At 41.2% G+C, this 25,740-nt stretch overlaps 1 protein-coding gene across 5 annotated transcripts in view; it reads right to left on the reverse strand.

The window, feature by feature from the left end:
* TRERF1 (transcriptional regulating factor 1) overlaps positions 1-25,740 on the reverse strand; it is a 100,651-nt gene that overhangs the window by 26,561 nt on the left and 48,350 nt on the right. For all 5 annotated transcript variants that reach the window (XM_068399867.1, XM_068399850.1, XM_068399859.1 and 2 more), the window contains one exon: positions 2,533-2,630. The gene's annotated coding sequence lies outside the window, so the exon portion shown is untranslated. The remainder of the gene's footprint in view (positions 1-2,532; positions 2,631-25,740) is intronic.

A 25,740-nucleotide genomic window follows, 5' to 3' on the forward strand; every position in this document is an offset into this window, starting at 1 on the left:
GCTATTTTGGTTAGAACAGACATCAAAACAGCAATATGGATTTCAAGGACCAACAATAATTTTATATAGGATATTTTATGTCTCAAGGACAAATGCTTATAGGGCTGAAAACCTTTTCATCCCAATCCCGGATACAACTGCTCATATGTTTTCTACTACACTTCAACTTTGGCTTTCTTTGAATGGCAGAGGTCTCAAATCCATGCCCATACCTGCATACAAACCCAAAGGCTGGAGTTGTTAGGCAAAACCAACAACAACCAAAACCCCACTACATTATATGAGAACATAAGCAAATAAAATAATTGCAGAAGTGAAAAGAGGATGAAAAGGAAGCAAAATATTTAGTACACTGATTTCATAGCAAGCATAGCACTCTTAAAATGGAAGGGGAAAAACAGAGTAGCTGCTTTTTTAATATTAATGCTGGTAATTCTTCAATAGTTGCACAAATCCTTCAAAAATTATCATTCCCTTTGCAGCTGAGCTCTTTCTGCAGTGCAGTTGGAAAGGCTGCTGAGTCTCATGTGGCCGCTCATTTAAGCTGTTCCCTTTTCTACTCTTAAGAGAGACTAGAATGCCCTAATTCAGTTTAATAAAGAACACATTGGATTTGGGGGAGGGGAAAGCAATGACAGCATTGGGAGGGGAACCGAGCAATTTCTCCATTTCAATGAAGTTTAGAAAAAATGCAACAAAAACAACAACAGCAAAAACAACACTTGATCATCTCAGGAAAGTCTCTAGAAAAGGGGGAGGAGAAAGGAAGACAAACAAGCGGAAACATTTTCCTCTCCTTTTGATCTAAGTTATAAGTAGAAAACGCATTCTCAGGCACTGGTAATTTAATGAAAACTTTTTTTTCCCAAAACTAACAGAATTCTGGTTATTCAAGAAGAGGAGGCCTATTTCTAAATAAAGCCATTAACTCAATTTAGTTTAAGGGAGATACAGTTCCATGAGTCCCAAAGAAACGAAGAAGATTGCTTCAGCAAATCTGATTATCTTTGCTGTCAGTGAAGTGGCGTTATGGTTTCGAGGTACTTTGAAGGATTCTGAGAACTGCGACTGAAGCAGGTATCACATTACTTCATAAAAATGGCAAATATAAAATTATGTGATCTCCTCACAATACTGATGAAAAATAGAAATAAAATAAAATACAAACCTTGAATAAGGCCAGAAGGGCACCTGAATTACATATTCCATGACTAAGCAACTACAAAGCTTGCAGAACACAGGATTAATTAAAGGGGCTGATCACCTGTGATAAAAACACAATGATTTTTTTAATATCCATCAATACATTACTGCATATTTGATCAAGGCTAAGGCTGTCTATGAAACTTGATTTGAAATCTCTTCAGCCAATCTGAGTTTACTGACTGCTTAGATGAAATAAACTGTACTACCTTCTGTCGAGTCCTACATCAAGGGCAATACTCTCAAATGCTTCCCAGAAAATAAACATGTCCTACTATCAAAATTGCCCTCAGTTTCATATTTTAGTTTACTTCTACTACTGAACTGAGTGACTTGTTTTTCCCCAGCAAGATCCTAGTTCTGCAGACATGACAAGACTCTTGACATGAAGATTTTAGGACGGAGAGGTTAGACCTTGCCCACTTATTGTATGTGGCTATGTTACAATCTCTGGTCACTGTTGTTGATTTGAGGAAGAAAGGGAAATTTTTATGCCGTTCCACTCAAACATCAATCCATCAGCTATTGTTGTGACCACAGTCATGATAAGCACACAATTTTAGTATAAGGTGAGTATCCTTATAATGCACTTAACCAGTTTCTTCCTGACGGTGTTTATGCTCTGAAGCTTGTAATGCGATTGCCTTTTTCTGTAACTGTAAATGCTGTGAAACAGTCAGAGAACATATGCTAGGATTTGCAAAAACAGGCAAGAAGGAAACATCCTGAGACAGATAAACAATTAAAAAAACAGGCAGAAGTAGTAGTATGTGGAAAATAGCATATGGCTAAGCTTTCAGTAGGGAGGAAACGGCTATTTTGAGCCCGGTGTCTCCCCCAAAGGAGACTGAGTTTTCAGAAATACAGCTGTAGGACCCTCTGAAAAGTCAATCCTTCTAAAGTACATCATGTTGATAGCTAGCAACGGAGCCAAGTAAAACCCAATGGCTATGCAGAACTGACCACCATGGCTGCTGCTTTTTTTTTTTTTTTCAGTTGGTTGGTTGGGGTTTTTTTGGGGGTTGGGTTTATTTTGATTGTCGGTTCTTTTGGGTTTTTTTTTGTTTGGATTGTATGAGATAATATAGGCAAGGTAGACCTTTAAGAAAGATTTAAACACGCGGGGATCTTCTGTGTCATAAATACTGTGGTACATAAAACAATGTTTTCAGGACACAAAGCCAACACACAACTAGTCACATTTGAGAAGTCCGTCAAGAAAGCCACAGAGACTCAGAAGCCCAAATTCTGAAAAACAGTCAAAAAGCATTAAGCCTCATTAAACAAGCCAGCCCCATAGAAAGTGGACATACAATGCTGCAACATTACCTGATTCTTGAGTGTATCTGAGACTCCCGTATCTTGCTGTGCTGTCTTTGCCATAACATTTCATGCTGCTTTCATTCTGTGATCTCAAAGTGATGTATCTAAACATAAAGCAAAGGAAGGGAAATTAATTTTTCTCCCCTACACATGATTACCTTATAAAATACCACCAGCTTGCCTCAAACCATGACCAGACCTGTAAGAATGAGCTTCCCGTTCTAATACAACTAGATACTGACTTCTATTCAATATAGTATCTCCATGTTACTCTGTTCTTCAAGTCATTATTGCAGAAGACACCTACCAGCACTATCACTCCCTTAAAGAACAAAGAGCCTCTTTCCCGTATCAATAATGAGAGACTGCTTCATTGTCAAATCTCTGGGATTGATACATCCACAGTCCTTCAAATTACAGACTGAAATATGACTAAATTCATCTTTTCTTCTTACTCAGCTTGGTGCCTACTGCAAAATAAGGAATGGGTTATGGTGATGCAATAAATAAAACAAGATTGTGCCACTACTGCAGAGACTGTAAAGATTTCACAGCATCTTACGCTGCTTTGACAGAACCCAAAGACAGGCTAGATGCTCTCGTGGAGAGGAGATTTGTTGGCCCAGAGCTTGCAACCTACATGACAAACATCAGACAAACAAGAGAAGGTATAGCAATCAGGAAGGGAGGGATTAATGAAAGTCAAAGGTGCAGGAGATAAAATCAGGTTGTCACCCAGCGCAGAAGAGATATCTAGACAAGGCATCTTAAATTATTTAAATGAAAACAACACATTTGTTTTTGTAGGCGCTGCTGCCAAGACGGCTTTTAGGGAAGGCCCCGAACAAAACAAGCCTGGAAACTTAAGGTGCAATTCATAGCCCACTGATGTCAATGGGAAACTCTCCATTTGCATCGAGCCCTGCCAGGTTTCGGGAAGTCATTCCAGCCATAAGAAGAAACTGTATAAACAACCGCTTGTAGGAGAAGTGCACAGATAACCTCGGTGACCTCGATCAGCATTTTCCTCCTCTCACCTTCACGCTAGATTCACTTGTTTAAATTATTCTTTAAAAAATCTCTGATAATAGGTCCCAAGCACTGTGACACTACTACATACAGCAATAAGAAACCCTCCAAATCCAGCAGTTCCTTGCACAGAACAAGTGCCCTCCCTTAGCCCACCAGCAAGGTGGAGGAGACGCACCCAAGCAGCTCTCTTGCCCTGCCCAACGCCAGCCTCTGCTTCCCCCTTCACCTTCCTCCAAGCCCACAGGGAGTAGGCACGTCCACAGCACAATCCAGACACTGGATCCAAACACACACCACGGGAGACAGCAGAGCCTAACCTGCCCAAAACATCTTTCTTTGACAGAACACTTCAGCTGATGGTTAAGTGCTGGTAGCATCGCACAGAACACACGGGTTTCGTTGGATCCAAATTAGTTTTTGCTTACAACATTATTGCGTTGAGTCCCAGTAACTAAAACCTGTGCGCATCCATGTCTTGCTACAAATGTGAGCTGAAATGCTGCAAACATCCCCAAAAGCAAACCGCTTGTTACCTGCTTGCATCCTATCTGCTGGCAGCTTTTCTCAGCAAATCCCATGAATTTGCCTCTTTGCTGAAATAAGACAAGTTTTAATAAGCCCACAGGTACTTAATGCTTTATGTAACGCTTTTTATACTGGTACTTAACACCTTTAGGTCTGTAACAGGCATATTGAATCTTCTAGATGACTGACAGGTGTATACTATCGCTTTGTGTTTGTAACAGGGAATATTCAGAGACACTGGGAAAACCCAAGGTTAACATCAGTGGAGCCAAAAGAGAAAGTTGGGGTTTTTTTTTTCCCCAGTTTAACATGCTGTTTAGAACCTGCCAAGATGTTTAAAGGTCATTAAAAAAAAAATACTATATCATCAGCAGTGACCAAAGTCACACTATATAGTTTTGCTTTCTTTTTCATTTATCCATCTGCTCTGGAACAACGAACGCTAGTATTAAACCTAAAACCGTCAAAGTATTCTGCAGACAAACCGTCCCCGGCAGCTTCCTACAGAGGCCAGGCTGATGGACACTGGGAAAAGCAACAGCAGGAATGCCCAGGAAAACCCTTTCCTGTTTTTCTTATTTGTTTTGGCTGCTTTTCCCACTATACCACCTTCATCATCAGAGCTACAATACGACCCATATGCAGTTGTATGTAAATTAGCAGATACGTGCAAAGCTCTCATACATAGGTAAAGAATACAACTCGGGGCATTTTAGAGCCAGAGGTAGTGACCTGATGGCTGATAAATACTGAAAACAGTCTCAATGTAATTAACGCAGGACCAAACACTGCAAAAGTACATAAAATTCACAAATGAGGTTCTAATTCCTTTCATTAAAGTTTAATCAGCATCTCATTTTTTGAGGTTTAGATTAAAAAGCAATCTAACTTTATATTCCTTTGCCATATTCTTCAGTTTCGCTCCCATCCCAGCCCCTAGATTCTGCACATAACCGAAGCACAGTAAGGAGAAGCTGAGAAGTGAAGCCTACAGCAACATTTACAAATTAAGAGCTAAGTCAGAGATCAGCTATCCCATAGACACAACATAAATTTTTGTTCTTGTCTCTTCATCAGGATTGATGACGCTGCTGGAAAATAAGGAGCACATAATACCTTTTATGGGAACGTAAAGCACAGACGAATTAGCAGAGAGAGAATGCAGCTAAATCAATTTCTCATCTCAAGATAGTAATGGAGGCAATTTCTCGAACTTTACTATGCTTGTAACATATTGATCAGCAAAGCTTCACACAGCAAGTTAAACCAGGTATTTTTCCAGGGATAAAATGGAGGATGGCAGTAAAACTCTAAGCAGCACAACAAAGGACAGGGATTTTCTCCAGCCATGGATACAGCCACGTTACAGTTCAGAAAGTCCAAGTTTCCACCTACCTGCAAGTTACTGCAACACGTGAGAGGAAGATTTCTAGAGGAAATTTCTGAATTAGTCCTGAAGGAGCCTTCACAGAGAAGACTTAAGGAGAAGCAGAAAGACACAGAGCTACTTTAGGAGCAATGGCACAAACACTAGTACTAGTTACGCTACCTGTGGCATAAGGCTGTGGCTGCAGCTTGGGGGCAGCATTTTTGTTGCAACACTTCAGCTCCCCTTGGCTGCAGGTTGCCATAAAGAGCCATTTCCCAAAGGTCTTTCAGGCTCCGCTGTGAATACATCGTGCTCCAAGATGCTGATCCCCTTCCCAAACTCCTGCTACTGCTCTGAGGCCTAACTGCAGGTTAGGACGAAGAGAACCTTTGTCTGGCTGATGAAGATGCCACACTCAACCACCACGAAGAGCACTGACACCAAGGAATGCCACACGTGCTCCATGGGCTGGTCAAGTGTGCCTGGCATGGGCCATGTGTTTCCAAGGACAATGCTACAGCCGCACCGCAGATTTTAGATATTAAAAGAACAACACAGATCAAAGACAAGGATACACATATCCTCTACCAAAGTAAAGGGAAATGTTGGACATACACCCTACTAAAATGGCTGTATTTACTTTAATGGGATGGACTTTTGATCATTTGACAATAAGAACTTAATTGAAGTGTTAAAATTGGTAACTCAGACTTCCTATAGACCATCATCAGAGCACCCAAAATGTGATTCTGAGAGAATACAAAAAAAGGTTATTTGGGATTTCTCTTCTCCTGCCCGTTGGCCACCTGTCTACCTAACAATACACAACCACCAGCTGACAACCTTCCCATGAAATGAATAAACCTCACCTACTTTAAATCAATGAAACACAAGAGTTTTCTCCAGTGTATTTGCCATTATTTCTATTACAACATGGGTGATCAAGAGCATCCTGTCATCTAAATTGGTTAGTCATGATTAAACAGTATTTATTTGGAGCAGAAAAGGGGAAAGTAAGCTACCTTAAGATAAGAAACATACAAACAACAACAGAGTACATGTATTAAACAAGCAATACCAACAAAGACTGGGATATCAACTGGCAAAACCAGCCACAAAAAACTTCTACAGGAATTTATCTTCACAGCAAATCCATCATATGTACCAAACTGGACAGGAGTTTTGTTGGAGGAAAAAAAATATGCAGTTTACAGTTTTCTCATGAAATGCATTTATGTAAAACAAGGCTAAAATTAAGTTACAGAAGCACACTTTCATTCTGCCATTTAATCTGAAAGAGGCTGGCTTAATATCTTGTGTGTGTGGTGTCATTTAAAAAGGATATTCCATTACATGGTATTGTCGAAAAGCTGGAATGCTTCTGCTATCAGTTTAATACAGGCTCTACAGAGACTAGTCAAGCTGAATAAAGTAAAATTATGGCAGTGACAGGCTGTCACCTGCTGGGGGAAGGCAAGTTAGCAGGACACTCACCTGAGTTGGAGAGGTATTTGCCAACAGCTGAACCTCAGATTCACTCTGACAATCCCATCTCCATTCCCACCTTGTAAGCAACAGTGTTTGAGTAGTAGGAAGGGGCAGGCATACTTCTGCCGACTCCTGTGCTCATCTGCTTCTTTACTTTATCTTCTTTCCCTAAGCCAGTACCTTCTCCAAAACTGACTCCCCTTCCGAGATGTATTTTCTTCTCCTCTGTCATGACAGGCATCACTCCTCCAGTACCTAGCCAGTCTCTTCTCCTCCATCTCCAGCTGAGGCTCTCTTCCCTCAGGTCCACGATCTGTATCTCCTGCCACACAACCATTTCTTGTCCTCTCTTAATGAATTCGGATAGCATCCTGGCTGGCAGTACAAGCTTGACAGCCCCAGAGCTGCCTAGGAAACCATCATCTTCTTCACAGCTCTCACACTCTCATTTCATGCTCATCTCCTGGGAAGGACCGTGAACACTCAGTCCTCATCCCCTTCTTTGTGACACTCATCATTTTTGTGGGTCTCTTCCATGTCAAGTACTTTCCAGACTGAGGACTCCTGGTGGCTCTTTGTCACCCCATACTTCGAATTTTTCTTCTTTACAACATTTTGTGGACTGGGGGAGGTGAGATAGAAGACAGGGAGGACCAGACTGCACATGGCATTGAAGACAGGGGAGCACCACGCATTTATGCAGTGGCACATTTATGCTTTCTGTTTTGTTTTCTGTTCCTTCACTAATGAGTACTGACACTTGTTTTATCGATCATTATGCTGCCATTTTTTCAGACGACCACAAAGTCTCCTTCCAGAGCAGTAACACCTGGCGCAGCACTCGTCAGGGCATACACCACATTGTGACCCCCCTCTTCCTCCCACACATATTGCTTTCGTTTATCTACAGGCAATTTCCTCTGGCATTTTATCATCCAATCATTGAGTACAAGGAGTTCTTCTGCAACACATATCAGCCAGCCCTTCTTTTCGTTATTCTTAATACCCCAAGCCTACACTCTTGCAAAATTTCAGTTCCTTGCTTTAAACTATGAGGTGACTGAAACTGTTCAAACAAAATCATCGCCAAAAATGACATCGATAAACAACCCTGCTTCCTTGAAAAACCCTCAAAATACTCTTTCCCTTTGCAAAATTACTGGAAAACGGCCACTCTCCTAAATGAAATTCCCCAATCACTCAAAAAAGAAGAAAAAAAAAATCTTAAAGCAGGCACTCCCCATAACGAGCTTTAGCCCTAATTGTTCCAGTTTGACAGAGTTGAGAACACTTCACAGCAAGATCATCTGTCAAGAGCCCGACAATCTAACGCTTGGACCTCTTGTGCCATGCTAACACACCATCCCTGCCCCGAGAAGATGGAGCAGGAGCTCCACAGCTCAGGAAACAGCACTGCCAGGCCAGAAAAACCCCAACGCCAAACAAATAAGCAGACAAACCTAAAAGTCTAACAGCTACTGCTTGGCTCCAGATCTTCCGCGCAGAAGGTAGGAGGGGGGAAAAAAACCCCAAACCCACACCATTCTACCCCTCTGCAGACAGACTCCTGTGCGGTGCCAAGAATATTTTGAAAGACACAAGATGTATAATAACTTTTCAACTGAATATTCATTTCTGAATTGAAGAGAAACATCTTAAGGGTGAGTGGGTGTAAGGAACGATTCCTTCTCGGCACTGCCGCGCGCTATTTATTACAGGCTGTGAATACCCACAAGAATTCAGCTTTGGCCTTCGCACTGTACACTAACAAGCTTAGTTTGCTGACATTCACAAGAGCATATGGAGCTCTGCTTCAAATGATCCCTTTGAAAGGGACAATTAAATCAGACAACTGGAGACTGAACGACCAACAGAGCTAATTAAATTCTTAAGTCCTGTTTGTATATTTACCCAAATCTTTCTCACCATTCTTGCTGAGAAGGGGAATGGGTTGGCTTGGGAGGCTGAGAGAACAAAAGTATGCCTTTTTTTTCCCCCCTCCTCTCCATAGTTACAGATCTGTTTGGAACACAACCTGAGACACGAAATCAATGCAGCCACTGGTGGAATTCATCTTATTGTGACAGAAATATTCCATTTTCCATAGCTTATATTTTAAATTGCTTTCTGATATACCAGGTTATTATTCTTTTAGCCCCTTCAGTTCCTTACACAATTAAATGCCATGCCATTCAGCTTTTACAATTACTTTTAACATTTTCAGAACATTGACACTCAGCAGCTTTCTCAACTTTCTGTGAAGAATTTATTCCCTACAAGTATTAGCTTTGCTGAGTATTTTCTTCTTCATTACATTAAAAGCTCCTAGCCATCCCTATAGGAACCTTCTCCCTCGTACAAACTTTTCTGTAGAGTTGGTAGTATTTGCCGACCCTCAGTTTCCTTTCCTAGTATTCCACGTAAGCAGAAGTAGCACAGAAAAGGGGAAAGGACAACACTTTTTAATACCATGATGCCTTCAGCTTGCAGGCAAGGGAAAATGGCTGAGCCCAACTTCCAGGCACCTTCTTGTAACAAATTCAGATTTTGCATTTAATACTCGCAAAAACAACAACAATGCTCCCTAAAGGTCTCCTACCTAAGCTATGAATATTTTGCCCAATTACCCAACAGGTACAGATACACAGCCTCTGAAGGTTTGAGAACTGGCTTCTACGATTTCTCTAATGGCTAAAGTCTTATTTCTGACAAAATTGCCAGCTTGTTTCTTAGCAGAACAATAGGAAGGTGTTTCCAGAGAATGCCTAACAAGCACCAGGGAGGAAGCCTTCTCTATAGCAGGCACAGTACAACACCATAGGATCTTCTCCTGGCAATGAATTATTAAGTAGGAAACACTGTGAAGAAGGTGATAAACTTCCTTGACATCTATGGCTCTACCTTACGTACCCGTTAACCAAGTCATCCTTCAGAATTACTGGAATGCTACCAAGCATCACACTTCCAATTGAAAGCAATGTATGCCTGACCATTTCATACCATTTTCAGCACTATCACAGATAGAGCTTGAATTATTGTCCCAGGCAATTCAACAACCAAAAGGCTCTGCCCACATTTCCCCATGACCCAACTGGTGTCCTGACACAGTGCTTTGCACAAAAGTGAAGGAACTGGGGGTCCTGCAACAGGGAGCCCAAGAATCATCTCTCATTTCAAGTTCCAATTTTGTCTGAGGTCACAGTGACCTGAATCTAGCATGAATTATGCATAATCACCCTCCAAGCAAGTGGATCTGCGCCAACTGAACCTCATAAAAGTTTTGGTTGCTAGGAGGTAGCAGTGGACATATTCTAAAGTCCTGTTTACTCGAGCTGTTGAGGTTCCCCTCTGGAATAACCTTCAACAGTCTGCTCACCAGCTTCTCTTTCTCCTCTTCAGACATCAGACTTGTGCTAAAATCTGTGATTTCCCATCTGCTGTCATCTAGAGAAGCCTCTACGAACTATCTCTCCGAACAGTCTGCAAAAGACCTTCCAACGTCTTCAGAACAAGCTCATATCTTTAAACAAACTAGATAACTGAGCAGAATTTACGCTAGGCGTGTTAAGTCTTGCATTCAGACATGGTGTTGTTCAGATGACCACGTATCAAGTTCTAAGTCTCAAACTCTACAAGCCGGCACAGCAGACAGAACCTCAGTACCACTTTATAGAGCTTGCCTTAGCTTTTCAGCCTGCTCTCGCTCTCTCTCAAAGACTTATCTCAAATGGATACAGGATATTTTTACATCAACATTTTTCATCAATTGTTTTATGTGGGTATTAAGTTTCAGAGTGTGCTATCTGAAAATCTAGGCTGCTCCAGATCATGCTTTTAAAGACTTACTCTATAATTCTCCTACTAGTTTGTAGGAGATGCATGTTTATGCTCCGATTTAGAAACGCATAAAAGGATTTTCCATGGTTATCTTAGCTAAGGTTGGACTTATCAGAGTATTTATTTATTGCATTGTTTACATGTACTGTGAACCACCCGATGAGGAAATGGAGAAATAAAAATAAAACCAACCTGCTCTTTTAGACCACATCATTTCTGACACTATTTCTACTTAGAGATCAGCTCAGTTTTGTTTGTTTTATGGAGGAAGAGAGTAAGCAAGCACAGACTTCAGTTTTTCATCATTTACTGAACCTATGGCATACAAGACTCATTTATCATCAAGCCCTAGACTCAAGCTGAAATGCTAATTACAGACACAAAGAAAAGGTAATGTTATTTCAATAATTAGTAAGCAAGCAATTCTCAGAACGGTGTTATCTGATTTATCACAGGATTCTGAAAAGAAGATGGTGGTGCTGACACACTCGTGGTTTCTCTTCTATTCACTTTTCGCTTACAGCGGGCTCAAGCCTCTCTGGAGTATCTTCATGACTGAAATATGCAACCGATAATGCCATTTCTAACAGCCCTCATCACCACCAATACCAGCAAACATAACTTGGGGCTGTAGAAGGGGAGTGAGGAGGGATGATTTTGAGTTGATTTAAAAAACACAATTAAAACAGGAAGTAAAAACAACTGCAACAGAAATGAAAGGTGAGAGACATTGCAAACATGTTGAGCAAGCCAGAAACAAAAGCAGCTCATGCAATACCAGCCAAACCTGAGCAGGCAGTGCTTCAGCCTCTCCTACCCAGAGTCAGCAGCTAAAGATCTTCCCAAAGCTTCAACATAGCCAGACACGAGGGAAGGCAGAGCACACAGCCTAGCAGGGGCACAAACCCTTCCCATGATGAAAAATTTCCACTCAGAAAGCATAGAGGCACACTTCTAAAGTGAAGGCTGGTGTCACCACTGTGTGGCCTGAAGAGATGCTAAGCCTTGCCCTTGTTTCCCTGCACTTAGCTCCCATGGCACAACACTAGCATTCGTGTTAAGGAAACACCATTACTCCTCTTGGTCAAACCCCGTGGTCCTCAACTTAGGTTGCAGGCTGCAAAACTTTCTCTTTAGAGTGGTGGGGTTGTTGGGGGGGCGTGTGTGTGTGTGTGTGTGCGTGCTCTTGTTTGTGGTTTGGTTGAGGTTATTTTTAGCATCTATGCAAGCCGCACAAGAAAGGCATCTCTTAGAAATTACTTGAATAATGAGTTGAATAGTTGTTATGAAAATGGATACACTGTTACTGAAAAGAAAAATAAAAGATAACAAGAATTCCCTTAAAAACAGGTGGCATGCACTGTGCTATCTTGAAGTCAGGACTCACCCTTACCAACAGTGAAGCTGACAGTAGACATCTGGTGACCGAACCCAGCATGGCGCTGGAGCATTCCAAAATAGCCTTCCCCCAAGACTACATCCAAAGGAGGAAAGCATCAACCTGCATGAGCGTAAGGCAGGTATTCAAACAGCAGTCTCATCTGACAAGGATCTCAAGCAGACATCTCATGGGTAGGGCTACAATATTATTAAAGGATTTTCTCCAGTGTTTGTACAACCTTACATTTATTCCTTTATCTTGCAATGGAAAATTCCTACTACCATGCTCCAGTTAAAAGCTGATAAGAAGGACAGATAATATATAATGAAGGTACTTTATATATGATTTAAAGTTGCCTTCAAATACCTAATGTACAAACATGTGTTTTCCTTCAGATGCCAAGAATCAGGCCAGAACAACAGTAATGTGATTTTGGCTTGGGCAAAACAATGCTTTCTTTTTTAATAACCAATGGTCCTACCTAAAAAAAAATTTTTTTTTTAAATCAAATTGTCCGTATGGAAGATTCAGAAACAAGCGTTCTGGATAAGAAGTAACTGTATGAGAAAAAAAGGTAATCAAGCGAGTACTGTTTTCTGCCATGTACTTAGCATTCCTGGACTGCAAATTCAAGCTACAGAAAAAAGTCTGTGTATCAGATGCTGTACCGGATAATATAACAACGTGAATGTCTAAAGATTATCTATGAAAAGTGAAGGGTTGCAGTGAGCCTCGATTTTTTAAATTTTATTTTTTAAATATTGAGATCCCTGCTATAGATATGATTTTCATTTTAGTTTTCCTACAGGGCATTGGCCTGGAGGAGGCCCATCTTACAGAAAAATCTTAAGGCATTCTTTACCTCATCTTCCCCTGCATTAATGTCTCTGGTAATACAGGATCCAGATAAGTCTATGTGGTCCCATACTGTCCCGCTGGTGTATTTTCCAGTAATCCCTCGCTATTTCAAAAGCCACAACTCTCTTTTCATCTTCTGCATATGAGTTTTATCCAGGTCTAGATTCAATAGTGGACTGAAATTCCTTTGCACGCTGAAAGTTTCAGTTGTAATCTCATTAACTCCAGGCACCGAGTACTGCAAGGCTCAAATGGTCTGAATGGACCATCTGTAATGCCCCGTTTCTTTGAGATCTCCTGCCCTTGCCAGAAAGAGGGATGGTATAAAGTAGCCTTCCATCATATGGAGACCTGTGATTGAATTATGAAACTTTTTGACACTTCCTGAAGCCCTGCAGTCTGAGCCATCATTCCCCAGAGACCTACTCTTGAGCAAGCCCACTGACACATAGATAAGCTAACGGTCTCTTCTCAAATACTACTACAGTGGTTTTGCACAACGCAAACAGCTGCTGAAACCAGAGGAGTCCCACCCTGGTGTGCCTTACTTCTAGCCAGCTCCACACGTCTCTTTTTGTCCCTGATGTACCAGCAGAAGCCACAACCCAGAAGCTGCTCTTCCATTCAGATGCCTTTTGGAGTGCTGCTCTTCCAGATGTGACCTATTGCAGGCCACAAATACATCAGGAGCTGATGATGAACACGGACAATCTTTCTGTGTTTGTGTAAGAGGGAAAACATCTCTCTGGTACTCTTTGTGCACAAATAAATGCAGGTAGTGCTGAGGCAGCTGGTGATGCCTCTCTATGTTCACCAGCAAATCAGAGTACAATTACAGACCGTAGTCCTGGAGATCCATATAATAAATGATTATATCCTTATTTCCAATAGATACACCTGTTCCTGTCAGGAGAACCTGAAGATGAGATTCTGATGATTTATTCACTAGTCTGAACTATGAAGTCCTGAACTGAAAAATATTTCTTATAGTAAAACATACATTACTAGTAATTTTCTTTGGACAACATAGGACTAAAGACATGAAATCCTGAGATGGATAGACCTTAGAGGTCCCTAATTTGAGGCTTCTGATGAGTTTGTTGAGGCAGATGAGATTTGGGAATGCTCATAGGTCTTCATCCTTTTCAAAGCACAAAGAAAAGCGAGTGCAGTCTGCACAACTTCTCCCCTGGTAACAGACGTATCGCTTGCCTCTACAACCTATAGCTGATCGCTATTTTTACTTCTTTAGGGGGTTACACAGTCCATTTAACCTGGGAAAAAATGGCAGCATAACTCTGTGGACACGATTTTACTGGTCTGCTGTCCAAGCTATAGACCTTTCACAGAAGCAAGAGATTGGCACATTTTATATGCCCCCAAGCATAGGACATCAAGTCAGCAAGAGGCTTCTGATTCGTATTACCTGAACATTTTCAGATTCTTTAAATCATCATCATCAAGTTCTTCCCGATCTCACTTCTATTTCTCAGCTTCTTATAGGCTCTTAACAAGAAGATGATGCTCGATAAAATCTTTAGCAAGACAGTATGCTCATTTCTATTTTCATTTTAGCCATATCCTCAAACGGACAAACTGTCTCCTGAGTATCAGGCTAATATCAGAAGGAACTTGCTCTGGACTTGAGAATGTCACGATTTCCAGTGGGTTAAGGTCTTTTGGAAAGTCCTAAATTGAAAGACTTTGGATAAGATGGAAAATCCTGACACAATTCAGGCTTTTGACTCCATTGCCATGCCTAAAGGACTATCATAGATTGTCAGTTCTGGCCTCACAGGGCTGTTAGCATCTGCTTTGTTTCTTATAAGGAGGGGAAAGGAAAGATCCTCATAACTCCTACTCCTAAATCTGGCAAAGTAGTAAGAAAAGAGTTCTCCCCTCTCCACCAGGTGCTTTAAAAAAAAAATGAAGAATCATCCATGTGAATCAAATGACTTGCCAAATGATTCATGACTGTCATACCTGAACAAAAAAGTACCATGTCAATAAACAGAATCAGAAAATTAAAAATTATAACTGCACATGATTAGATCGAAGTGCCTGAGCATTATGAATTCTGAATCTTAAGAATGGATGACATACCGCTTCATCTTTTTAACACTGGGAGAAAAAAAGAAATTAAATCTATTTAGTGGCATAGCACTAGCCTTTGCAAAAAGGGTAAAAATAACATTCACCACAAGAGGCAGGAATCCAACACATTAGATAGTTTGCGATGAGAACTCTATGAATAAAGCAGATAATACCGAGTTAGTTAACTAAAAAACCAACAGAACAGCCATTTACAGATAAAAAGAACACTTGACTATGTGTTTCCAAATTAACAACCAACTGGAATTACCTGTATTAACTGTTTTAAAGCAAGCAAAGAACCAGATACTCAAAAAAGATCTGGATTTGCCCACTGTCTCAGACACACTGTGTTTTAACATTGATGGAGTACTGAAGAAAACACCTCACCTCTTTTCTCTTGATTTGATGTTACATTTGGCACAAAACTTCCATGTTCAGAAAGAGATTTGGCTAGACAGCAGATGGACTATTCTATTAAAACAGGAGTGGCAAAATGTGCCCACCCTCCCAGTCAAAAGCAGCAAATGACTTCTCAGTAACGTCTGTCTGCAGATCACAAGATGCTCACACGGATGCTTTCCCACAAAATACCTTTTCCTTACTCCTACCTAAAAGTGTTCTTCTCCATAAGTGAATTCTGTAATTTAAAAAAACAAAAAAAAACCAAAACCCAAAAACACAACCCAAACAAAAAAAAACCACAACACACAAACAGGCAAAAAAGCAGCCTCAGGTATTCTTCCTATCACTGTTCACTTACCCAGAAAAGTGTGCAGAAACACTAACAGCATGAGAGGCAGGCACACCTGCAGAAGGCTACAAATGTCAAATAGAGCTCTGGAGCACTGATTCATCGAGAAGTGACTACTTCAAGTGAACCATAATTAGGAGGAAGAGAAACTTGGTTCACCTTATAACAAAAGATATGTGGTAATATAAAAAATTAAAAAAAGAGAAAGAGAAAAACCAGAGGGTACATTAATTATAATGGTTCTGTGGTTCTCCTTTACTTCAATTACAAAACACTTTATTAACAGTTCTTGGCTCAGCAGCAGGCAACTCAATGAGAACATTTTTCATGGTGCAATTTCTAATGCAAATAAAGGTAAAGGTAACCCTAGATTGGTTTGCTAACTTATATAATGAGACAGGAAACAAATGGTACAAGTGAATAACGATCATATCAAATGCATTCAGAAAGACCACACGACTCAAATAATAAATTCTTTGACAAGTACATTTACCTCAAAGAGCTATCTAAAATAGCTCTTTTTTCCATAAATATATAAACACTTTTCCTAAGATACCATTTTAATAGCAATTTAAATATATTTTCCATCAAAATATAAAGTTAAACGCATTCTCTCCACCCTCAAAACCAAGAAGTGACCACTAGAGATATAAATCTGTCTTTTCTGTTCAGCAAGTCCATATTTACCAATTTAGAATCATAGAGTGGTTTGGGTTGGAAGGGACCTTAAAGATCATCTAGTTCCAACCCCCCTGCCACAGCCAGGGACACCTTCCATTAGACCAGGTTGCTCAAAGCCCCATCCAACCTGGCCTTAAACACTGCCAGGGAGGGGGCAGCCACAGCTTCTCTGGGCAACCTGTGCCAGCATCTCACCACCCTCACAGTAAAGTATTTCTTCCTAATATCTAATCTAAATCTACCCTCTTTCAGTTTAAAATCGTTCCGCCTTGTCCTATCACTACATGCCCTTGTAAAAAGCCTCTGTCCAGCTTTCCTGTAGGCCCCGTTCAGGTACTGCAAGGCTGCTATAAGGTCTCCCCAGAGCCTTCTCTTCTCCAGGCTGAAGAGCCCCAACTCTCTCAGCCTCTCTTCACAGGAGAGGTGCTCCAGCCCTCTGATCATCTTCATGGCCCTCCTCTGGACTGGCTCCAGCAGCTCCATGTCCTTCTTATGTTGGGGACCCAGAGCTGGACACAGTACTCCACGTGGGGTCTCACGAGAGTGGAGTAAAGGGGCAGAATCACCTCCCTCAACCTGCTGGCCACGCTTCTTTTGATGCGGCCTTCTGGGCTGCAAGCGCACACTGCCGGCTCATGTTGAGCTTCTTGTCAACCACCACCCACAAGTCCTTCTCCTCAGGGCTGCTCTCAATCCATTCTCCACCCAGTCTGTATTTGTGCTTGGGATTGCCCCGACCCACATGCAGGATCTTACACTTGGCCTTGTTAAATTTCATGCAGTTTGCACAGGCCCAGCTCTCAAGCCTGTCAAGGTCCCTCTGGATGACATCCGTTCCCTCCAGTGTGTCAACCACACCGCACAGCTTGGTGTCGTCGGCAAACTTGCTGAGGGCGCACTCAATCCCACTGTCCATGTCACTGACAAAGATGTTAAACAGGACCTGTCACAATACCGACCCCTGAGGAACGCCACTTCTCACAGGTCTCCACTTGGACATTGAGCCGTTGACTGCAACTCTTAGAGTGAGACCATCCAGCCAATTCCTTATTCACTGAGTGGTCCATCTGTCATGTCCATGTCTCTCCAATTTAGAGACAAGGATGTCATGTGGGACAGTGTCGAATGCTTTGCACAAGTCCAGGTAGATGACATCAGTCGCTCTTCCTTTATCCACCAATGCTGTAACCTCATCATAGAAGGTCACCAAATGTCAGGCACAATTTGCCCTTAGTGAAGCCATGTTGTCTGTCACCAATCACCTCCTTATTTTCCATGTGCTTTAGCATAATTTCCAGAAAGATCTGCTCTATGATCTTGTCGGGCACAGAGGTGAAGCAGACTAGCCTGTAGTTCCCTGGGTCTTTATTTTTTCCCTTTTTAAAAATGGGGGTTACGTTTCCCCTTTTCCAGTCAGTGGGAACTTCACCAGACTGTCACGACTTCTCAAAAATGACGGATAGTGGCTTAGCAGTGAAGAAGAGCCCTCAGAGGCAATGCTGGGGTCTGTCCAGGTAGCCCCTATTGCACTACTTGCAGATGGAGCCGCAGACAGGAGGTAAACAGGAGTGGAAAAGACAAGTGGAAAAATGCACGTGTGGGAGAAAGTAGGGTACACAAGCAGGCAACATGCAATTAAGGTCTCCCAATGATGGCTGAAACGTCTCTGTGAAACCAGGGCAAGTTCACCACGGACTGGCCTTGCATGTTCAAGCAGCAAATCCCTCAAATTTGCCACCAAATTCAGTTTGGTGATGGGGTTAATGTGAAGCCCCCCACATATGGTGCCATACCCTCTCAGATGACAACAGCACAGGTTGGAGTTAAACCACCTGCATCCTTCTCCCCCAGTTTATAGTTTACAGCCATAAACGATCAACTCCAGTAGTAAACAGCAGACCTGCTTGTGTAGTAAAAGGGGTCACACAGACATGCACCACATTATTTCTTCCAACCTTTCCCTACGAGAACGACCTCGTACATACTCAGCTTCCACCAGCCAGCTACTAGCCCTGTCCAAGTTGTTACGCTTTTACTCAAAAATGTAACATCATAGGGAAAAAACTCTTACAGCAATTTTTCATTTCATTTTAAAAATGGAAACAAAATAAATTTTGTCCGGTTTAACAGCACTTTTCCAAATCGTGCCAGATACAAAATTTTCCATCTTTTCAAATTCACGAGGTTGCGTCAAACACTCGCATGCTCTCTCAAATCCTCTTCTGCTCTCTGGCTTGTCAGTTCACTTAGGAAAGAAATACCTCCAAGAACATTTGGGGCTTCCGTTCGGCAGAATGTTTTGAAGCAGTTTCTAATATAATAGAAAATGCCTATCAACAGCTGTTAGCAGCACAGGAGGGATCTGTCTGTACACAGATACTCATACGCTAGCAAGCACTCCACTGAAAAGAGTAAGTGATGCGGGTTACTTTGTGCAACCCATTTGACTACAGGTAGTTTCAATTTGTATTTTGCTCTTAACAATGAGGACATTCTGGAGCTGATCTTGTATCTCTATCAATTCACAAAGGCCTACTGCATTTAGAAAAGCAAGAAATGCAGGTACATATATTTCTTTAAGATGCAAGCATTCCTTCAAGGCTGTAAGAAATATTTTGCACTGGGCAAACTATTTAAAACAGGAATTCAGACCAATGCCTTCATTATCGCCCTCCAAAGATGTTCTACTTGACAACTGTGGGTGCAACTGTGCACCTGATACTACTGCCAACTTGGTTGGCTCATCTCTCCAGGTTTCCTACACAGCCAATTAAAAAAAAAAAAAAAAGAAAAAAAAAAAACACATTTCCAGAAAAGAAGGTTTTCCAGAAAAGAAATTTCAAAGCACTGAAATTCGGTTCCTGCTGAGCTGCCTAAAGAAAAGACCCTCTGTCTACTGACTGCAAAGGGGCCTAATGAAGTCAGGAGCCTAATGAAATTAGCTGATCTGGTCAGAAGCCTAAACTTAGGATAACTCAGAACATCCAATTATTGATACTGCTGTCTTTTGCAGTTTATATCAAACTGCAACAGCAGTAACTTCAGTTAAACCTTTTTAATAAACTAACCTCTATGAGCTTTTTCGGGAGCAAACATCATTTGGTTTGTAAATAGGCTACAATGTATTGCTAATGAAGACAAGGTTACAAGAAAGCAGGCTGCAACCAGGCAGGTGCAATGGTACAAAACACAGAGGAGGGAAAGCTTTCTGCAAGGCAAACATCAAAGATCCAATACTTTTCTGCTGTTATGCTGGAGAACCATGAGAGAGCCACCTCTGGAATTTTATTTAACACTAAAACACACCAAGCCCACCCACCCATCTGAAAACCTCCCAAACATGTAGAGCTGCCCACCCACACCAAACCACCCCTAAGAACCACCTAAATCAGAGCGACCGCTGAACGTACCGAAGTGCCGCACCTGCTATTAGACCACCGCAGTAGCAAAAGCCAAACAGCACATAGCAAATGCCCGAGCTGCACCTCCCGCACCACATACAAGCCACGGAGCAGCCAGCCTTTTCCACTGGACGGCACCATAAGGAAGAAATTTTGCGAGAATCTCAGCAGCCCGTAAAGCTGCTGTCATGTGTCTGAAAAAAAAAAAAAAATCCTAACACACAGTACCACTCCCACAAAAAAGGGACAGAGCTTGTTCTTATATAAGTATGTATATTATTTAACACTCAAAAACAACCGTTCCATCACATCTATGCAAAACCAGAAGTGGTGAGGAGCTGAGGAAGAAAAAAAAAAAAAAAAAAAAAGAATTTCTAGTCTATTGTAGCTATCCATTTTGTTTACTCGCCTCAGGGCAAGTCAAGGGCCCTCACCACACTGCAGAACAAGGACCCCTATCCATTTTTTTCTCTTCCTTTGTTGCAGCACAAGGTGACTGAGTATAATTCACGCAGTATTTGCATCTATTAACTATTACCTCCTAGGAAATTATCATTTGGACCTGGGAAAAAGTGATTACAAAACACCTTAAAGGTGAGGTAAACAAACGCATCCCATCATCTTCTCAGGCAAACAATTGTTCCTGCTTTTGCAGTCATCTGAACGAGTTTTGCTCTTCCTTAGATTAAACAAAAACATGCCACCAAGATGCACGCCTTGCTTCTGAGGTAGATGTGAAGGAGAAGACCTAGGCGACAAAAATAACTTTCAAATAGATGTTAGTGTATTCACATTGGAAAGAACATAAAAGGAGGCAGGAAGCAGGGGAGGGAAGTGTCTCTCTCTCATATCATATTTAAGTGACAGTACAAGTAGCAGTGACTTTTTTCCCTGAACTGCTCACAGATATGGGACCATTGCATAATCTTGCAATAATCTTGTAAATTCTATTCACATTTTTTTCTGAACATTACAGGAATTCACAGAATTAAGAGCAAAAATAATGATTTTTTCTTCACTCATCACTCAAAACAGATGCAAAATAGAGCAAGTTTTCCTGTAAAAACAGCTTCGTCCTACTTTATGAACTAGTTATTCCTAACTGCAACCACCTCCCCTTGCACAGAATATTATGTAGTGCTAAGAAGCTCCTCCAGTCTCTATCAATCAGCCATGATAAACAAGTTGGTTTATGGCAAACAGAAATCCATACGCACACATAGGAGTGTAACAGCTGCCTGATGGAAGCGGATCTGCCTGTGCATCCCAAGCCTAAACTCATCTGAGCAAGTAGCACTAGGAAAAGGCACCCCAGAGAATGGAGAAGAGGCATAACTTGGTGTAGAACTGGAAAAAAAGAGGGTGAAGGGAACAAATGCATACATTTTTGAGATTTTGCTCTGGTAAAATCTTGGACTAAGACAAATTTCATTGACATTTCTGCAAATACAGGGATAAAAATCTCAAGAGATTCAATGTGAAAAGTTATTTAAAACCTGCACAAATTTAATTTGATATTCAGCTTTTCAGTCAACCTATTTTCTGCACTTCAGGGAGGGAAACAGGGGAAAAAAAAGATTTAAATCTTATAAAATAATATGGAGAAACGCATTTTCCATTCCAGAATGTATTATTTTTAGGATGACATGGACAATGTCCTTCAAGGATACTATCCCTTAGTGGCATCTTAGATGGCCGGCATGACAAGCAAGTATCCAGCAGGTAACTCAGTGTCAACAATATAAAGACAAAAGTCAAATTCTATTTTTCTTGAAGATGTGGCTTTCTAAAATATCACAGAGGAACAAAGGCATTTCTGCAGTAAAAAGACGGCTGGGGCTTTGCATGGCTTACTTCAAGAGCAGCAACATACAGCCTTTGTTATACCAAAAACCAAAAGCATTTTGCTTGAACCTTTTTCAGACCATCCTTGTTCTCTGGCAGTTTTTCTCTACCTGAATGTCTTTTCTAGTTCTGTCATTCACATTCCTGATGGTTCTTGACAGTTTCACATCATCATCCTGGGGGACTTTTTAAAAATAAACCCTGACTTTGAATCAACGTATTCCTTAGTCCATCTCCAGGCCCCTTTGCTGTTTGTCACACCAGTACTTCCTGGTCCCAAGCAGTCCCTGCAGCACATGCAACCTGCTTCTCCATCCAGCTGCATTACTCAGTTTGCACTCCTGTAAGGGTCCACTCCAAGAGAAATAATGATTTCCACTTCAATTTAACTTCCTCTGAAGCTCCTAATGTGCCTTTCATAATCACTTTTCCTTACCTGGCCTATGCCAATCTACTGTACAAATTTCTGAACCTACCTTTAAGAAATCTGTGAGGCCATTGAATGCACTGATCGCAGTGGTATGTTTTCCCGATTCAAGACAACATACAGGAACAAAATGCCCAGAACTGCTCTAGTTAACCATTCTGTGGAGTCTGGAAGATATTTTCTTGTAATTTTGTAGAAAAGCATGCTGCGTGTTTCCTGCCCAAGGTGGTTGGAATTTAGAAATAATATGGACTGGAAAAAGTATCTTTTTAATGTGTCTGAGCACACTTTTGAACACATAAAAGCAGTACATTACAAAAGCATGGTACTTCATGATTTCTGAAGTTAAATACACAGTGTTAGTCTCCAAACAGACCAGAGTGGTGTCTCTCCTCCATATCCTTACCCCCTCACCCCAGGCTTTCAAAGTTGAACTCAGTGCTGTTTGGGTGTGTCCCTGCATGTCTGTGTAGCATCACCTTTAAAGTGCCTCCGAGGAGGCGTATTCACTTTTTCTCAGGGAAAGGTATGGACTGGAAAGAATAAGCTCTTGCAGTATTGTTATTTAATACTTCAATATTGTAACAGATTAAAAAATAAACAAAACCCAAACCTTGTACTAAGACCTTTTCCCACAGTGGTTTTAAGGCAGAACCAAAACTGGTTTATATCAATGAAGCCCTCTACATAACTGGGTCAGAAATTGTGTCTTGGGAAGAAAAGTTGCTATTACTTAACTTCTGAGCTTCAAAGAAACTTTAAGAAAGTTTTTGTAATGTTTCCTTCAACAGATCTCAAGTCACCCTCAGATATTGCCATCTTGCAATGGCAAACCCAAACAGAACTGGATGCTACGAAGGGCAATCACACCCCTCCTAACAACCACAGATGTTGGGAGATCACTGATAAGAGTGACAAAGGCTCCCTACCACTTGCCTTTGTAGTATTTACTTGAAAAAGACAAACTGGCATTACTCAGTAAACTTGGTTCTAGTCAAAGGCCTGGTAAACCCCACTTTACAGGTGGGAGAGAAACAAACATCTACAAGCTAGGGCAAAACAGCATTTATGTTAAACACCAGAAGGGTTGAAGTCTCTATCTTGACAACAGAGTAACAGCACTCAGTGGGCTGACGGCAAGATGGAAGTAGTATGACATTTCTTCTAGGGCTCAAATGTTTTCATAATTGGTCTAAAACATATATAGATGTCCTGGTTTCAAGTGACATGTACAGAAAGGGAATCTTTTCAGCAGAAGGCAGGGGTGAAACAGTGGAGGGATCTGCTAAAAGAACCAAAACCCCCTCAATAAACCCGATCCACGACTCTCCTTCAGGCAGACAAATAATAAGGCAGGACAATTACTGTCACTGGAAATAGTTTGAAAGATGGAGAAACAGTTCTCTGCATTCAAAATGGACTGATCCTAAATGAAAGATTAGGATATAACAATGAGCAATGAAAACAAAGGCTGGAGCAATAGTGTCCTGAAGGTGGAAGAGCTATAGACTTGGTGCACGTAATTCAAATATTTCTGACAGGATATAATTTTCCAAGCCTAGTTTCTCCAACAGATACACACTTCCATACTTTTCTCTTTGCTGTTCATGAGTATTTTTGGCTTGTCAACATAAGTATGGATTTAAAAAGGCTGGGAATTGGACTTGCAAACAGTATTTGACAAAATCCTTTTATGCTACTAAGAAAATTGAGGTTTATTAGGGAGCGCATTTATGCAGATCAGAAAGCAGCAAAGAGACACAGACAATACGTAAGAACAAAAGACATAGCTTTCAATAAGGGGGCAGGGGGAAAGATCAAGGGAGGGATGCCCTCAGCTCTATACCAGGATAGCAATGTTTCATATATTCTTGAATGAACTGGAAAGACATTAAGGCAACACCCTCTCCCCCCAAAAAATCTGAACAGCTAAAATCCACAAATGACAAAATTATTTACAGCTGGTCAAAACCAGAGAAGACTGGAAGGAATTCCAGATGAACCATGCAAGGCCAGGCCAAGGGGCAAATTAAATCCCCTGCAGATCGATAAAAAGCAAAGTGCATTTAAATGAAAAATGTGAAGCACTCAAAACTGATTGTTGGGTTTAACAGTTCTGGAGTAACTCAATATTTGAATCAAGTCTTCAGCAAATAAATGAAAAACACTGCTAGATATGCAAAGATACAACTTAGAAATATTCTCTTTTTTTTTCCATTTTAAAGACGAAAGCATTCACATGATTATCTAAAGGATAAGACCGACAACACTGTTGTGCCACAGCATAAATCAGAAGGATGTTCTCCATCAGAGCGCTGCGTTCAGCTTTTATCATCTGATCTCTTCTTGAGATAGCAGATGTAGTAAAAGGTTCAGAAAATGGGGACAATAATAATTTGGGATAAAGACAGATTTTTGTTCAGAAAGAGACAGAGAAGTTTGAAGCAACCACACTAACGGGAGATGGATAAATTATCAAGGATATAAAAAAAAAAGAATTGTGGAAAAGACTACAGTACTCCTATACACTCTCCTCATGCAGAAGCAAGGACGTCTTTGAAACAGCAATACACTTAAAGCTGCTAAAAGGAAACGTGCTTGTTTAGCTGGTTTGGTTCTGTGGCAGTGCTCTGTTGTTCTTTATTTTATTTTATTTTATTTTATTTTATTTTATTTTATTTTATTTTTATTCAGTGCTCAGTTTGCACAATATTTTGCCACAAGCTATGATTAAGACCTCAGAAAGATTCAGAGAAAGACTACAGTTTTATATAGCTCATGACGACGAGTCATTTACTTTAGGTAGAGGAAAGATCAGAAACACCTGCCTGTCCTCTCTGTATTTGCAGGATGTAAGATTTTCATGGTATAGGACCAAACTAACAGAAAAGGCCCAGAATGTCCCCTTGGGACTTGAACATAACTGTTCACCTTAGGACAAAGGACATGTTAAAGTATCAGGCCCTCACAAACAGTAGGCAAAGAACGGACACGCAGGTTGCAGAACTGGTCCATTAAGATACAGAAGTGCGGAGTGGTACATCCATGCAGCAAGGCAGAGGAAGCTGGGAACAAGGGAACACATAAAGCTTCGTTATGGGGCTTCAGCCTAAGGATGCTACACACAGGGAAGTTGTGCTCTCTGTTCAGAAGTAGTCTTTGCAATGTTTGGAACAAGAAACTGCACTGACTTCTCACAAGAGGGCTGACACACTGAAGAAGCTGCTGCGTTGCATCAGGGCAGCGCCATGGCAGCAGTCCGGCACAAACCACATCCTTCAGACACCATCCCTTTGCAGTGTTCACAAGAGCGCTCATACGCAAGGTATTTACAACAGGAGCAAGGGGTTTTTTTGCCATTAGTACTACAGCGTACGCTATTCACCAGCTTATTTCTAAGTGTACGAGCCCCGCGTTATGCATGACAGCATGTGAGATTTTCTGTATCTAGAAACCACCCCAGAAGTAGGTTAGCCTGGCAGGCTTGCAGCACTTCATTTACATATGAGTCAATCCTTCTGCAAT

Source organism: Nyctibius grandis, chromosome 1 (genome assembly GCF_013368605.1).
Source record: "Nyctibius grandis isolate bNycGra1 chromosome 1, bNycGra1.pri, whole genome shotgun sequence".
NCBI classification, from domain to species: domain Eukaryota; kingdom Metazoa; phylum Chordata; class Aves; order Nyctibiiformes; family Nyctibiidae; genus Nyctibius; species Nyctibius grandis.